This window comes from Pseudonaja textilis, chromosome 3 (genome assembly GCF_049901715.1).
Source record: "Pseudonaja textilis isolate UNSWEBS1 chromosome 3, rPseTex1.2, whole genome shotgun sequence".
NCBI classification, from domain to species: domain Eukaryota; kingdom Metazoa; phylum Chordata; class Lepidosauria; order Squamata; family Elapidae; genus Pseudonaja; species Pseudonaja textilis.
In genome coordinates this window covers 48,653,024-48,667,295 of record NC_141992.1, presented here as the reverse complement: position 1 = coordinate 48,667,295, position 14,272 = coordinate 48,653,024, and the positions used below count along the sequence as shown (strand labels likewise).

The following is a 14,272-nucleotide window of genomic DNA, read 5'->3' as shown; positions in this document are numbered from 1 at the left end:
AAGGGCTCTCCATTCTTTGAAAATCATTTGGTGGCTCCCATGTCTTATAACTATCCCAACTTATTCTCCTGATTGATTACCAGTAGGCATTCTGGATTTTGTGGGGAAAGTCATTCTGCAATATTAAATCTTCTGCTTATTAGAGGCCCCAGCTCCCACATTTCTTTACTTTTGCTGCTGAAACATATGACATCTTATGAGTACTGATCACTTTATAGCAGGCCCGGGGCCAGATCTGGCCCATGAGATGCTTAAATCTGGCCCACGGGGCCGCCTTGGAAACAGCAAAGGATCGGCCCGTGGTGCCTCTGCTGTGACAACCGCCTGTGGCCCACTACCAGCAAAAATAGAGCTCAGCTTTTGCTGGCAGAGGGCTGCAGGAGGCCGTCATGGCTGAAAACAGAGATCAGGAGCCCGTTTTCACTGTCAGAACATTCGGCCACCACAGGTGCCCACAACACGAGTGACATCAAGTTGGCCATGCCCACACTGGCCACACCCACTCCAGCTCCCGAGGTCAAACACAATCCTGATGCGGCCCTCAATGAAATTGCGTTTGACACCCCTGGTCTATAGAGTTCTAATTAAGAACATTCTTGGTTTTTTTTTAAGAAAATAAACTTTCTGGATATTTAGATTTTGATTTCAGTGTTAATAGTATTTCTGCTTATTTGTTAATTGGGCTTCTTGCTATCTACCTCAAGAACTACAACATAAATGTTGCATTACATTATTTATCACATTTCTACACTGCCTATCTCACCTAAGTGATTTTGAGTGGTTTAGAGTAAAGACATCAAAAGTGGTATAAAAGCATAAATAAAAACAAAGATAAAACAGAGTTAAGAAGAACACAGTAGAATTTATATTTTAGCTACACTTCCTAGCAATGAAACGCAACCGTTCTATTTTTACAGCTATTTTGAAAACAAGATGAAAAAGTTGACCAGTGAACATCTAAAATTTAAAGCCAGTGATAAAATCCTTCCTCAGTGGTACCATTGTGTCTAGCTGCCCTTCACTGCTTGCCAAGGCCCACTCCTTTATAACACCAGGACAAACATAATACTTGCAGGAATGTGGAACAATAGTAAATGTCCAAATTGCCATTAAGAATCTATTGAACCAAATTCATCCCATTGAGCTCCTAATTATCTTTTTACAGAGAAATTCAAGCATTGGTTTGTTTTGTTTAGCTTGTCAAGTAAGGTAAAAGTGTAATAGTTAGTATAAGATCTAATGGTTTTAATTTAATTTTAATCTTTTGTTTAATACTTATAGTAATAATATATAATAACATTGTGTATATAAAACAATGATAACCTTCCTATTACTATTAGATCTCAGGAAGACACATCAACAGGAATTAACCAGAAAGAGCAATAAATCAGTGAATACTGAGCAAGATGAACACAAGCAAACAATCTTGAATTAGTGACAGATTTAGCCTCTGCCTGGTTGATTTAAATGATAATAAGGCTAGGGCATAGAAGCTACGGGAAATTGGGACAAGGTGTGCAGATGGAGAACCTTCAGTTCTTTGCCTGGGGTCCCAGTATGATCTGGAACTCATAATATTAATATTAAGCAGCCTGCCATAGGCAAAAACTGAAATGAAAGTCATGATTTCTAGTTTGTCTTAAAGACTGAGGATTAGGAAAGGATGATGGTGGGTCTGACTGGTATAGGAAAGTAAAAATAGTTGAGAAAAGGAGAGCTAGATGGCGTGAGGAGGCCATGTCCAAGGTTAGAGAAAAGGTCAGGATAGCAATGGAAAAGGAATGAAACATGAAGGAAATCCCAAGAAAAGGAGAACACCCCCAATGCTTTAGTTTATTTTCTGCTTTCTCTGCAGTAATGTGTTCACCTTGTGCTGTCAGCAAGTCATTACTCAGAGCATGGCCAGGGATTGGTTGGCTAAAAATGCCTCCCTAATCTCTGGGTTGATCTTTATCCCTCCCACCCCCACCCCCATCTGCTGTGACCTTCCTTTCAACGTGCACAGGCTGAGAAAGAAAAGGAAGACTCTTACCAGGCAACTGGCATCCTAGATTACAAGTGAGCCAGGCAAGGTGCATTGCTGCCAACTTAACCAGCCATGGGATACTGCTTTTCTGCCAACATCTGATGGTCACTGCAGCCCCTCTAGAGAGGTATGTTATGAGCAATCCTCTTATCCTTTAAGGGAAGTCTCCATTTTATGTCATCTTGGAATTGTAGTCATGCTTTGCTTTGTGGCCCATTTGTGGGTCGTTAATGCTTTGTATACTTTAGGTCAATCTGCTATGCTTTTTTATGAGCGTTAGGCCTGTCATCTTCTATCAGGGCAAGACAGCATCAGGTAACTGTCGAACATCATTACACTTTTAAGATTCTGTTTCTTACTACTATGTTGCGTTACTCTATTTTATTCATGCTTCAGGGAAAATATATTTTATGGAGGCAGCGCCACTTCACACAAGGATCTCGCTTTGGTTTCCGTAGCATAAAGTAATCTTTTGTTTTTGAATGGTTCCACTCTCAGCAGTTCAAATTACTTGAAATGGCTCTAATTTCACTATTTCAGTTTCTGTGCTTCCCTCCTAGCACGATCAAAGTGCAGATAATTCATTAGGTGCTATTAGGTAAACAGAGCAACATCATGTATATTGAGACTTGTGGACTAAGAATAATGTTAATGGATGAACTGTGTTTGTAGGATGTTGGGAAGTAATCATCAGCCAAAGTTGTTATGTTGTGTTTGGACTGCAAAGTGGCAATAGTACATTGATGGCACTATAGATGAATTTGTATGTATGTGAATTTGTATGTATGCATATATATGCAATGTTTTATAGAAATCCATTATAATTATTGAGCTGCAGCTCTGTCAGCGTAATACTTGGATACAGTCTTTACATAACTGTTTTGACTGCCACTCCGATTTGTTCTGTCTCCCTGGAAATAGACTGCTAGCACTATCCTAAGATCAGCTGTTCCATAGCTTTAAAGCTCTGGCCCATTTATAGTACTTCAACACTATCAGTCTGAATCTTCTTGGATTTAGCTTTATACCTTTTTATATGGCCAACTATTTCCGAAGTGGCAAAGGATTGAAAACAGATGACTGTAGAGAGAAATGGTCAGCTGCTGGATTGTTTGCCCCCATCTCCCTTAGGACAATCTTCCCAGGAGTTCTTTATATAATAAGGTTGCTCAGTCTTGCTACAGTACAATAACAGCTTTTCTATCCTGAACATCAGTTATTTGAAAACACATTGAGTACCTTTAGCTATAATGTGCTTTTATCCAGAAAAGTAAAGTAAAATTGTTTTAATATTCAACAGAACCATTCCTTAAATAATGTTAAATTATACAATGTTACTGAATTTGTTTTCATTTAATTTGCTTCATCTGCTAGTATTTTATGAAACTTATTTTATGTTATTAAGACAAATTAAATAAAAGAAGAAAAATTCTATGGGTGTGACATAGTATTAATAATCTAATTATCCTTGAAGTTAATAATCATGATAGAAAAGTGGGAAGATCAAAACATTGTTATTAAATAGCACAACTCCAAAAATGCATTATTCTATATTGCATAGAAGCTTACTTTCTTGCTTCTTCATCAAAAAAATATATATAATTCAAATGTTCATAGACAACATGTAACAAAAATCTACTGTTTATGTTTAGGTGTGAAAATATTTACAGACCCTTCACATCCCAGACATAAACTGTTTCAACTCCTTCTTTCAAAACAATGCTATAGCACTGCACACCAGAACAACTAGACACAAAAACAGTTTTTTTTTCACAAACACCATCACTCTGCTAAACAAATAATTCCCTCAACACTGTCCAACTATTTACAAAGTCTGCACTACTATTACTATTAACCTTATCATTCCTTATTACCCATTCCTTCCCACTTGTGACTGTATGACTGTAACTTTGTTGCTTGTGTCCTTACGATCTATACTGACTGTTTCCTAGTATGATTTGATTGCTTATTGTACCCTATGACTATTATTAAGTGTTGTACCTTATGATTCTTGGCTCTTGATGAATGTTTATTTTCTTTTATGTATGCTGAGAGCATTTGCACTAAGACAAATTCCTTGTGTGTCCAATCACAATAGAATTCTATTCTATTCTATTGTTACAAATTAGACACAGACTTCTCTTCCAATGTTATATTTTTTAAATTAATCCCATGTCTAAAATAGAGTTGTTGATTTCTTGGATAGACTCCAAATATATGGAAAATAGCCAAGAGTAATATATACATGCTTAATATACTGGTAGTGCCTGAATCTTAATAACTATCCTACTGATTCATCAGTCCAAAGTGTGGCAATCATAGGACAGGTCTAGAGAAAATAAGTTAATGTTCATGGTACAAAGTTTATCCTTATTTTAATTCAGGCAGACATCTTCAATCTTGTGCCTTAGATGGCTTGTAATGCATCTGGTTGTAAATTCTGGGAACTGCAATCTTATCTCATCTGCACAGCACCATGCTAATCTGTGACAATTATGCACATTTTTTAAAGAAAAAAATGTATTTTTCATTAGCAGATCAAAGCCAAATAAAGTTGCCTGGCACATGTCTAGAATACCTTAACTTTTCTAGTTCCTAGAAAAGTTAAGGTCTAATTTGTATTATAGTGCCTAAGCTATATATCTCACAATATGTTGCTTTTCTTCTGATATCGAGAGACAATAATCTTTCTAGACAAGGCGAGCATTTTGATCAACCATACCTTAAAGTCGTCCATCTCTCTATATGAAGACAGCTGGACAACTCCACATGCTCAAATGCTAAAAGCACAAATGTATGAATCGGTATCTGAGCAACTGAGAGCTTTGTTTTCTCTATTTTATCATGGATTAGCTTGGCATTAATTCTATAGTCCCATATGGTGATTGCCAATCTGATTTAATGGTTGAAAATGTGCACACATATCCAGACATAAAAGAATGGATAAAACCGTTTATGTTTAATGCATTCTCCTAAAATATTTTTAGAAGTCAGTGAACAATTGTAAAAAGAAAAAGGAATGTACTATCTCCTTTAAAAATCCATCATATTTTGGTGAGGGATTGCAAGCATTTTTCAGAGAAGTAGCCAGCTATGTGTGTGAGAGAGGGGAGGGAGAGAAAAAGAGGGAGAGAGGGAGTCAATGAGTTCAAGCATCTTAAAGACTAACAGATTTCTTGTGATATCATATCAACCTGGATGAAATATAGTCCAACCCATTTTAAGGAATTAGCAATTATTTTTTTCAAATAAGTATATTAAGATACCATAAAAATATATTCTTCCTTTTACTGCATCTAGCATTTACTAACAGTTCTGCCTCCCATTTTAATTAGACCCTTGGTTCTGCTTTTATTTTTCAGGCAACAGTCTTTAACAGACATTCACAACTGTGTGCTTTGTTTCAATTAGCTAATACCAATCTTTTAAAATTAAAATGAGGAGCTGAAGCCACAGAAAAACAGTGTAGTGAAATGGTCATCCATATTAAGTGTCTTATTAATCACCTTTTTATAATTTTGGATATTGTTATACTTTATATAATTTTAATGTCTACTTCATCATTTATATTTAGACTGTACCCTGGATCTCACTCGCAGATGCTAGTTAGCTTGTTTTATAAATGTATTTTAACTTTATCTTAAATTTAATTTTGTTTATTATCTATTAAGATAGATATGTATGCATGTATGAATATGAGAGAAGTACCAGGGCCTGAAGGAAGATGTGGAAAGTAGAAGCCAAATTGTCTCAGTCAAGACTATGACTCCTAAGCTGGCATAGTGGCTCCAACACATCCCTGGAGCAACGTCAACGCTCCCTGTCTAGAAAAGTACAGGTAGTCCTCAACTTACAATATTTCATTCAGTGACTGCTCAAAGTTACAATGGCACTGAAAAAAGTGACATGACAATTTTTCACACTTATGACCATTGCAGTAGCCCCATGGTCATGTGATTTACATTTGGATGCTTGGCAATTGGTTCATATTTATGATGATTATAGCGTCCTGGGGTCATCTGATCCTCTTTTGTGTCCTTCTGACAACCAAGTCAATGGGGAAGCCAGATTCACTTAGTAATCAGGTTACTAATTTAACAACTGCAGTGAGTCAATTAACAAATGTGGCAAGAAAAGTAAAAAAAATGAAGCAAATTTCTTCTTAACCAATTTCTCACTTAGCAACAGAATTTTTGAACTCAATTATAGTGATAAATTGAGGGCTACTTATACAGTGTTAGAAACAGCAAACATACTGTGCAGAATCCTCAAACTCCCACGCTTCTAGTACAAGACTGGAGATTGATAGGAAGAAAATAGAAGTGTGACTGTTGTTATCTTTTTTTAAAAAAAAAACTTGTCATTCTTAGGATTTGGAGGGTTTTTTTTACAATGTCAAGCACTTTTGCCTGTGATTAAGGCTTCAGTTAAAACTTCCTTCTTTAAATAACAAAGTCAAAAATTCAGAGATATAAAGATTACTTGTGGAAAGGGGAAATTTCATTATTTGGAGAAAGAAGAAAATCAAATAAGCAACAATCGCACATGAAGAATTCTAAACTACAATCAGTGAAGTCAATTTAACTTATTTAGTTCTTATTTCTGCTTTTAATACATACAATAATGGGGAAAAGTCTGTGAGAATGCAAGTTATTGTTAGGAAAGCATAGACTGAGAATAATCTGGGAATCTCGAATTAATCAAAGGCAGGTCTTTATTTGATTATTATATCAACAAAGAATGCCAACCCAATGCTAACAGGCATGGAAGAAGGTTGAGTAGTAACAACCTTTGTTTTCCAACATTCAAACATCCAGAGGGATAGGGACTGAAGCCATGAAGTGAACAAATATCTTCTATTTGCAGAAAGACTAGGTCTAGGACAAGTCTAGACAAATATGCAGAGTCACCACACTGACAAGAAAGGCATACACTGTCAACACTACGGTTTATTTTTGGCTTGTAAGAGAACTACGATGCTGGGAAAAATGATTGAGAATATATAGAAGAACATATCAATCAATAGTACAGGAGTTGAAGTAAAAACAGAGTTTTCCAATGAAACTAAAGCTTAAGAGTTTTGGATGCATAATGAGAAGGCAAGAGTTATCAGAGAAGACTCTAGTATTTTGAAAAATCAAAGGCAACAGAAAAAGAGCTCAACAGAAGACAGGGAGGTTAATATTTTCATGAATTACTCAAGAACTCTTCAGCTACTGGAAGACAATCCCACTAATGTCTATTGGATCCCAAAGAGTAAAAAAACACTGCACAATAGCAACAAACCTGCAGCAAAAAATAAAAAATAAACAACCCTGTTTAGTTTGCCCACTTCTGTACTATCTTAAATTTATACTGTCAATTATTGTAGCAGTTATAGTTATTGCAATAACTATATAATGCAATAACTATTATAATCCTAATCATTCAAGGGTGCCACATTTTAAATGGATATTAGTTCATTTATTTCAAAATGTTGCATATTAACCCTGTCACATACGGGAAATCTACTTATTCTGATGAATGAACAGAATATCTGTTGCTCCCACTTCAGCATTCTATGTTTCATCCTATTGAATATTTGCTTTACTTTTCTGTTTCATCTTTCATATATACATGAAACTATTAAAACACTACCCAACTCTGTAGACTGGACTCATCTCTCATGATGCTTACTTAGTCCCAGACAGAATGGCAAAAATTTCCCAAATTATGCTTTGATTCTGCACCAGCAGTCATAGATTAATTATTTTACTCCAATTATATTTTAAGTATAATTATAATTATATTTTATAAAGTATTGCAAGTACATTAATAGCCACATTAAGCTTTATCTGCCTGAATTATGACTTCTTATTCCTCTTTTTGAGCTGTTTTTCTGTTTCTTCAAACGTTGCTAACTATTGTCCTTTAAGAAAAATGCTAAGTATAGCCAGCATTCTGAAATCTGACAGAAAACAGACAGCAAGGTTATCTTGTCCTTTTTCACCCTTTCTTCTTCTCCCCTTCAACAATAGAAGAATGATATTTTAAAATGCCATGTTATAAAATACTAAGATACAGACATTCATATTCCTCTCTTGTATCTTCAGAAAAAAGAGGAAATTTAGGAGGTGTCTTGCCAAACTGACATTGCTCACTGAAGTTGACTGGACCAGTGTTTGCAACACCTAAGCAGGGAGTGATCCAAACCACCTTATTGACATTATTCTGTGACCCCCCCTAATACGATCTTAACGGATCAAAATTTCCGTTGCTAAGCAGGGCAGTTGTTCAGTGAGAGTAGGAGAAGGAGTGACAGAATTAAAAGAGGATCATTCTAGAGTACCACGGGTGGACTAAATCCAACCTCTTTGAATTCCATGGACCTTTATCTAACTCCAAGCATATGCTAACTATAATTGAGAAGATTTCTGTGCATGGGCTTTTTAGCAATAAATCCATTTCATTGGATCTCCAAGGGTGAACCTGGTCTTTAGCACCTGACAAGTGAGTTGCCTAAAAGGTTTTACAAACTTTTTGCCATGGTTGTTAAGTGAATCATTACAGTTGTTAAGTGAATCACATGGCCGTTAAGTGATTCCCACTTCTCACATTGACTTTGTTGGAAATCGGCTGGGAAAGTCACAAATGGCAATCACATGACCCAGGGGTGGGATTCAAATTTCTTAACCAGTTGTGAGTGTGGCCTAATTTGTGGGTGTGGCTTGGTCATGTGACTGGCTAAGCATGGCTAGGTGGTCATGTGACTGGGATGGGCATGGCTAGGTGGCCATGTGACTGGCAAACCAAATATAAGTGGTCCTTGCTTAATGGCCAGTTGCTTAGCAAGTGTTCTAATTTATGACTGATCTCCCCAGAGCTACTTGACCTGTTTTTGGAGTTTTGAAAGCCATGCGCGCGCACACACACACACACACACACACACACACACACACACTTATGACCAGTTACAAGTGACCTCTACATTCTGCAAGCATTGTAAATACATGCCAAGCCTCTAAATTTTGGGAATGCTGCGATGGTTGTGTGAGGATTGGTTGAAAGTCACTTTTTTCAGTGCCACTTTGAATGGTCACTAAAAGAATGATTGAAAGTTAATAAATAACTGTATGGTTGTTATTTGTTTGCAAACAATTTCAACATTAAATATTTTGCCTGCCTGGGATTATAAAAGCAGGGATTTCAAAGAACTAGCATGCTGGATGGGATACATTTGGCTTTGGTGGGGCGAGTCATACTTGTATAGGCTAAGAGAGATTGAGGTTGAGAAATATGAAAAACAAACAAACAAATAAATGCTGGCCTGGATTCAGAATCCCAACATTCAGGGTTGTTTTCAGGCATGTAAAGAAGATTGTTACTTGAAGGGCTATCCAAAGCATTACATTAACTAAAGCAGAATAGAAAACTGGATGAAGTGGGAGGGCATTGTTACTATTTCAAATCAAAGCACATACTATTTCTTTCTTAGAATAAAATACAATAGTCATAAATTTGATGACTAACAATTCAGTACTTTGGCCAAAATCGTAAACTTTATTCTGCCTATTAAAATCACTGTAATGACTACGAATGCATCTTCCTAACTTTTTATTTTTAAAAAATGCTATTCTATATAACTCAATGACAGCTTGCAACCTGATTTCTAAAATATATGAAATAGCAAAATCAGGTATATAAACCACAGGGAAAAGTTTCCTATATACATCTATGTATCTTTAGACAGCCAACTTAACATTTACAAAATAATTGCAAGCTTTTAGGTTTCCATTAGTATCTTTCCAGGTAAGAATAAAAATCAAGTCTAGGATGAAAAGAAGCAATATAGCTATATCTAGCTGTGTTCATTTCCAATTACAGTCTTAGATGATCTACTGGAATATTTTGCAAAGATTTGAAATACAGGTAATCCTTGAGTTACCGCCATAACTCAGCCCAAAATTTATGTTGCTAAGTAAGAAAGTTGTTGAGTGAGTTTTGCTCATTTTACAACCTTTTTTGTCACAGTTGTTAAGTGAATCACTGGAGTTGTTAAGTTAATAACACAGTTAAGTGAACATGGCTTCCTCATTAACTTATCAGAAGGTCACAAAAGGTGTTCACATGACTACAGGACACTGCAATTGTCATAAGTATGAACCAGTTGCCAAGTGTCTGAATTTTGATCACATGACCATGAGGATGTTGTAAACATGTGAAAAATGGTCTTAACTTTAAAGTTAACTGCCATAACTTTAAATGGTCACTAAACGAATTGTTGTAAATTGAGAAGTAACTGTACAGCAAGGCTGTCAAACTCGCGGCCCATGGGCTAGATGCGTCATGTGCTGGCCACACCCACGCCTGGTTTAGCAAAGTCCGTCATGTGACACATCATGTGACAACGCAAGTTTGACATCCCCCCGCTGAACAGTATTTGAACAGGATATTATCATTTATACAGAAAGATACAGAAGTGGTGTTATATTATAGCAAGAAGGTTTCCTGGAATAAATAAGGAAATGATTGGTTTTCCCTATTTTATAAATATAAATACAGGTAGTCCTCAGCTTACGACCATAATTGAGATATTCATGATGCTGCTATTCTCACAATTACTGAGAGTAGCCATCCATATATCAGCCTTTTATATCAATGTGGCTATTTGCCAAACATTTTATAGCTATACCTTTGAAGAAAAGGAACCAATATAAATACTTCAGCCACTTCTACATAAATATTTGACTAATCCGTTGCTATAAATCTTTGACAACACTTCTTCAACTAAACTCAATAACCTGAGTCTCAACCATTTCCACTGGTCCAGAAGAAATGTTGAAAATATAGTATGGAGAAGGGAATGGGTGTGTCAGACCCCACAAACTTATGTGCATAGGAAACACTTTTTAAATATCTATGAAACAAGTGGAGCAAAATAAAGAGTTGGGGATGGCGTGAGAATGATTCTAGCTTAACACTAATTTTTAGAGGAAGCTCTGATCAATGTTGTGCAAAATTTGCAGCACAAGATTTCACAGGCAAAAAGTCCTCCATTCAGATTTTAGACTTAGCACGAGACATACCATGTGTGTAAACACATCAAGATTTATTTACACACACACACACACACACACACACACACATACACACACGTGAAAAAGAAGATTCACTTCAAAGAGGACCAAGGGATGCTGTAAATTTTATTAGATGTCTTGGAAAGTAGAGAATAATCTCCTCTGGCAAATACTCACTCATTCCCACTGGTTATGATGACATGGGTGCCAGCATGGCAATTCCAGAGCAAGTTCCAATCTTGAGCATAGCCCACCTCTCCCAATCTTCTATATGTGGTGTTTAACCTGGCCTCCAACAAGGCTAGGCACTACATACACAATCCTAAAAGCATTGTTAGCAAGCTAAAATATAAAGTCTTAATTAAAATACCAAATTGCTAGAATAAAACATTAAGATTACATTACAGTTCTTTATGTAATAAAAAGAAATAGTTGAAAGTTCAGTTTCAGGTAAATGATAAGGTTACCATTTTCATCTTTACCCTCCTAATTCTATTATTAAGTCAGAGTGTGTTAGGTTTCCCATGCACTTGTGTTTACAAAGCAAAAACTGGCAATGAATACAGGGAAAAGGGACGTGGACAGAGAAAGTGGGAAGGGTCTCAAATAAATATTTTGTCTTTGGACTCTTAGCCTTTCTGTGGATGACACCATACAGCTCCAATAAGAGGAAATGATTAGTTATATTTCCGATAAATTAAATGCTTCCGATATTGTTTTTCTTCTTGAATTTTAAAATGATAATGCTCAGGCTTGTGGTATATACTGGTTCAACAATGCCAAACTAAAATAATCATTCCCAAGTAAAAAGAGAGATTCCTAACTAAAGGCAATCAAAGAAAGCATTTGGGACAGAAACATGTAATCTACAGTTTTCATGAATTGTAATAGGTTGTCAGAAACCTGTAATTCTGCTCTTTAGGACAAAGCTGGAAATAATTCTAATTAATTGAATAATCTGTGGAGAATACTGTATAGTGAAAACAGGTTGAATCTCTGTGATATTATAGATTGTGCTCAGGATGAAAAGAGCATAGGAAACAACATGTTTTAAAAATGGTTAAACGCTTGTTTCAAGCATTTCTATTTTGAAATGAACATCTATCTTCAGATGAAAAGGTTCTCTGAACAGCTTTTATGAGGTCAATAAATACAAGATGGTCCCATTAGCAGGGTTACAATCTGAAAAATGTAACTGCAAAGGGAAAAGGGCTAAAGAAGGAACAGAAAAAATAAACACAGGCAGTTAAGAGTTTTAAAGTTACACAAAGAAATTTTGAATATATAAAAATAAGTGGAATTAAGAAAGTACATTTCCTCACCCCTGCTGGGCAAAGAAGACAAGCAAAAACATCTTCCAGAATGCTTTCTATTACAAAGCATTCAAATGAAGCCATCCTTTTTGGTTTTTTTCAGTCTAATGCTGAATTATATGCTTGGCATATTTTTATGATACACAAACTTATGTGCAGACTTTTCCCATTTAGGAATTATAGCACTTTAAACAATGAACAATTAAAATTACAAACATACAATAATTATGAATGATGTATACAGTTATACCTGTTAAATGAGGTGCTTATTGTTATTTTTACTAGACAGACATAATGTGTGTGTATGGAGGGGAAATGTTTATCAGCACATCAAGGAAAGTCTACCCTAAGGAATTTTTAAACTGAAGACTTGCAGAACAGAGGCGTTGGCAATACTGTCTGGACTTTCTCCTGCCTTTCTCATAAATGCCAAACAGATGCAAAATGCAAGCGTGATCTCTTCAGCAGAGTATTATGCACCATGACATAAATGATTCTATGTACCATACTGGGAGGTCTCTTGAATTGGACCCCAACAAAATTAACAACAAGGCTGAGATCTTGGGAAAATATCAAGACCCTTTTCCTGGCCTCACAAACAGTATCTTCTCACAAAGTCTCATGCAGCTTGCCAGCAAACTGAACCCTTCATGTCAGGGTCCATGCCCCTACCCAGTAAAGGGTTCCGGAAGAAGCCTGAAGGGTTGGAAATTAGCAAACAAAAGGCAGATTGTTTTTTGTGGAACTGAACTGGCGTTTTGTCGGCACCTGCACAATGCCATAGCCTTTCACAATTATTCCCTTTCTGAGCAAGCAACTGCAGAGGAGCCAATTATTCTGTGCTTCTAATTAAGGGCACAGATAGCCAAGCATTTGTATTCTTCAGGAAGTGGAAAAGGGATTTGGGATCAGCAGCTTCTTGAGTCACATTCTTATTCAAGTGAAAGTAGCAATGGAATGTCTAGAATCAGCAGTCAAGATCTGCTAGCATTAAAGATGAAGCCAAGTTGTAGGTAACTTTGGGAACAGATAGATGATGAAGTATCTTATGTCACACAGCCAAGTTTCAGGCCCAGGGAGACCAGAAGAAATAGAAGTAGGCAGGAAGCATCAAGGTAATAAAGCAGTTGTAAAGGAAGCTTTCCTGATCTAATACTCTTCAGATAAATTGGATTACAATTCCCAACATTCCTTGATGTGGTAATCTCCACTTCAAGATATCTGGAGACTATTGAGGGGAGATTGTTTTAAAGTACGGGCCCAGAAGTATGGTAGGGAGTATGTATGTTATACTACTTGGACCTTGATAGGGACAGTAGAAAGGTTTTTAATTGCGCTGGATGTCATTTTGGCTCCTGAGCAATTGGCATAGCCATAATTGAAATAGTGTTTCTGCCAATGTGTCAAAGTCCAATTGCTTTGGCTCTGGATCAAAGACATGAGTCTGTACAGGAGATCATTTTAATATATTGTAGTTATAAAAGTGCATCATACCAATACTATTTGGGACAGTGGTGGGATTCAATTTTTTTTACTACTGGTTCTGTGGGCTTGGCTTGGATAATGCAAAATCTCCAGTCAGAGGTGGCATTTGCCGGTTCTCTGAACTACTCAAAATTTCCGGAACTGGTCAGAACCTGCTGAATACCACCTCTGATTTTGGGAGAACGGGGCAGCTGTATAGAAAGATATTTTTTATGGAAAGAAACCAAACATATCTTTATGGATACATGTATGTGTCAGATTTTAAACACACGCATACACACAAAATGTGCCATCGAGTTGTTTTCAACTTCAAGCGACCACTTAGAAAGAATTTCTCTATGACGATGTAGCCCCATAATAGTATGTGAGAAAGACCTTCAGAAATAGGGCAA

The 14,272-nt window shown here is 36.4% G+C and overlaps 1 protein-coding gene across 3 annotated transcripts in view; it reads left to right on the top strand.

Moving 5' to 3' along the window:
• The first annotated feature begins 1,967 nt into the window (after positions 1-1,967).
• Positions 1,968-14,272, top strand: part of PACSIN1 (protein kinase C and casein kinase substrate in neurons 1) — a 71,662-nt gene continuing 59,357 nt past the window's right edge. For all 3 annotated transcript variants that reach the window (XM_087929591.1, XM_087929594.1, XM_087929592.1), the window contains exon 1: positions 1,968-2,153. The gene's annotated coding sequence lies outside the window, so the exon portion shown is untranslated. The remainder of the gene's footprint in view (positions 2,154-14,272) is intronic.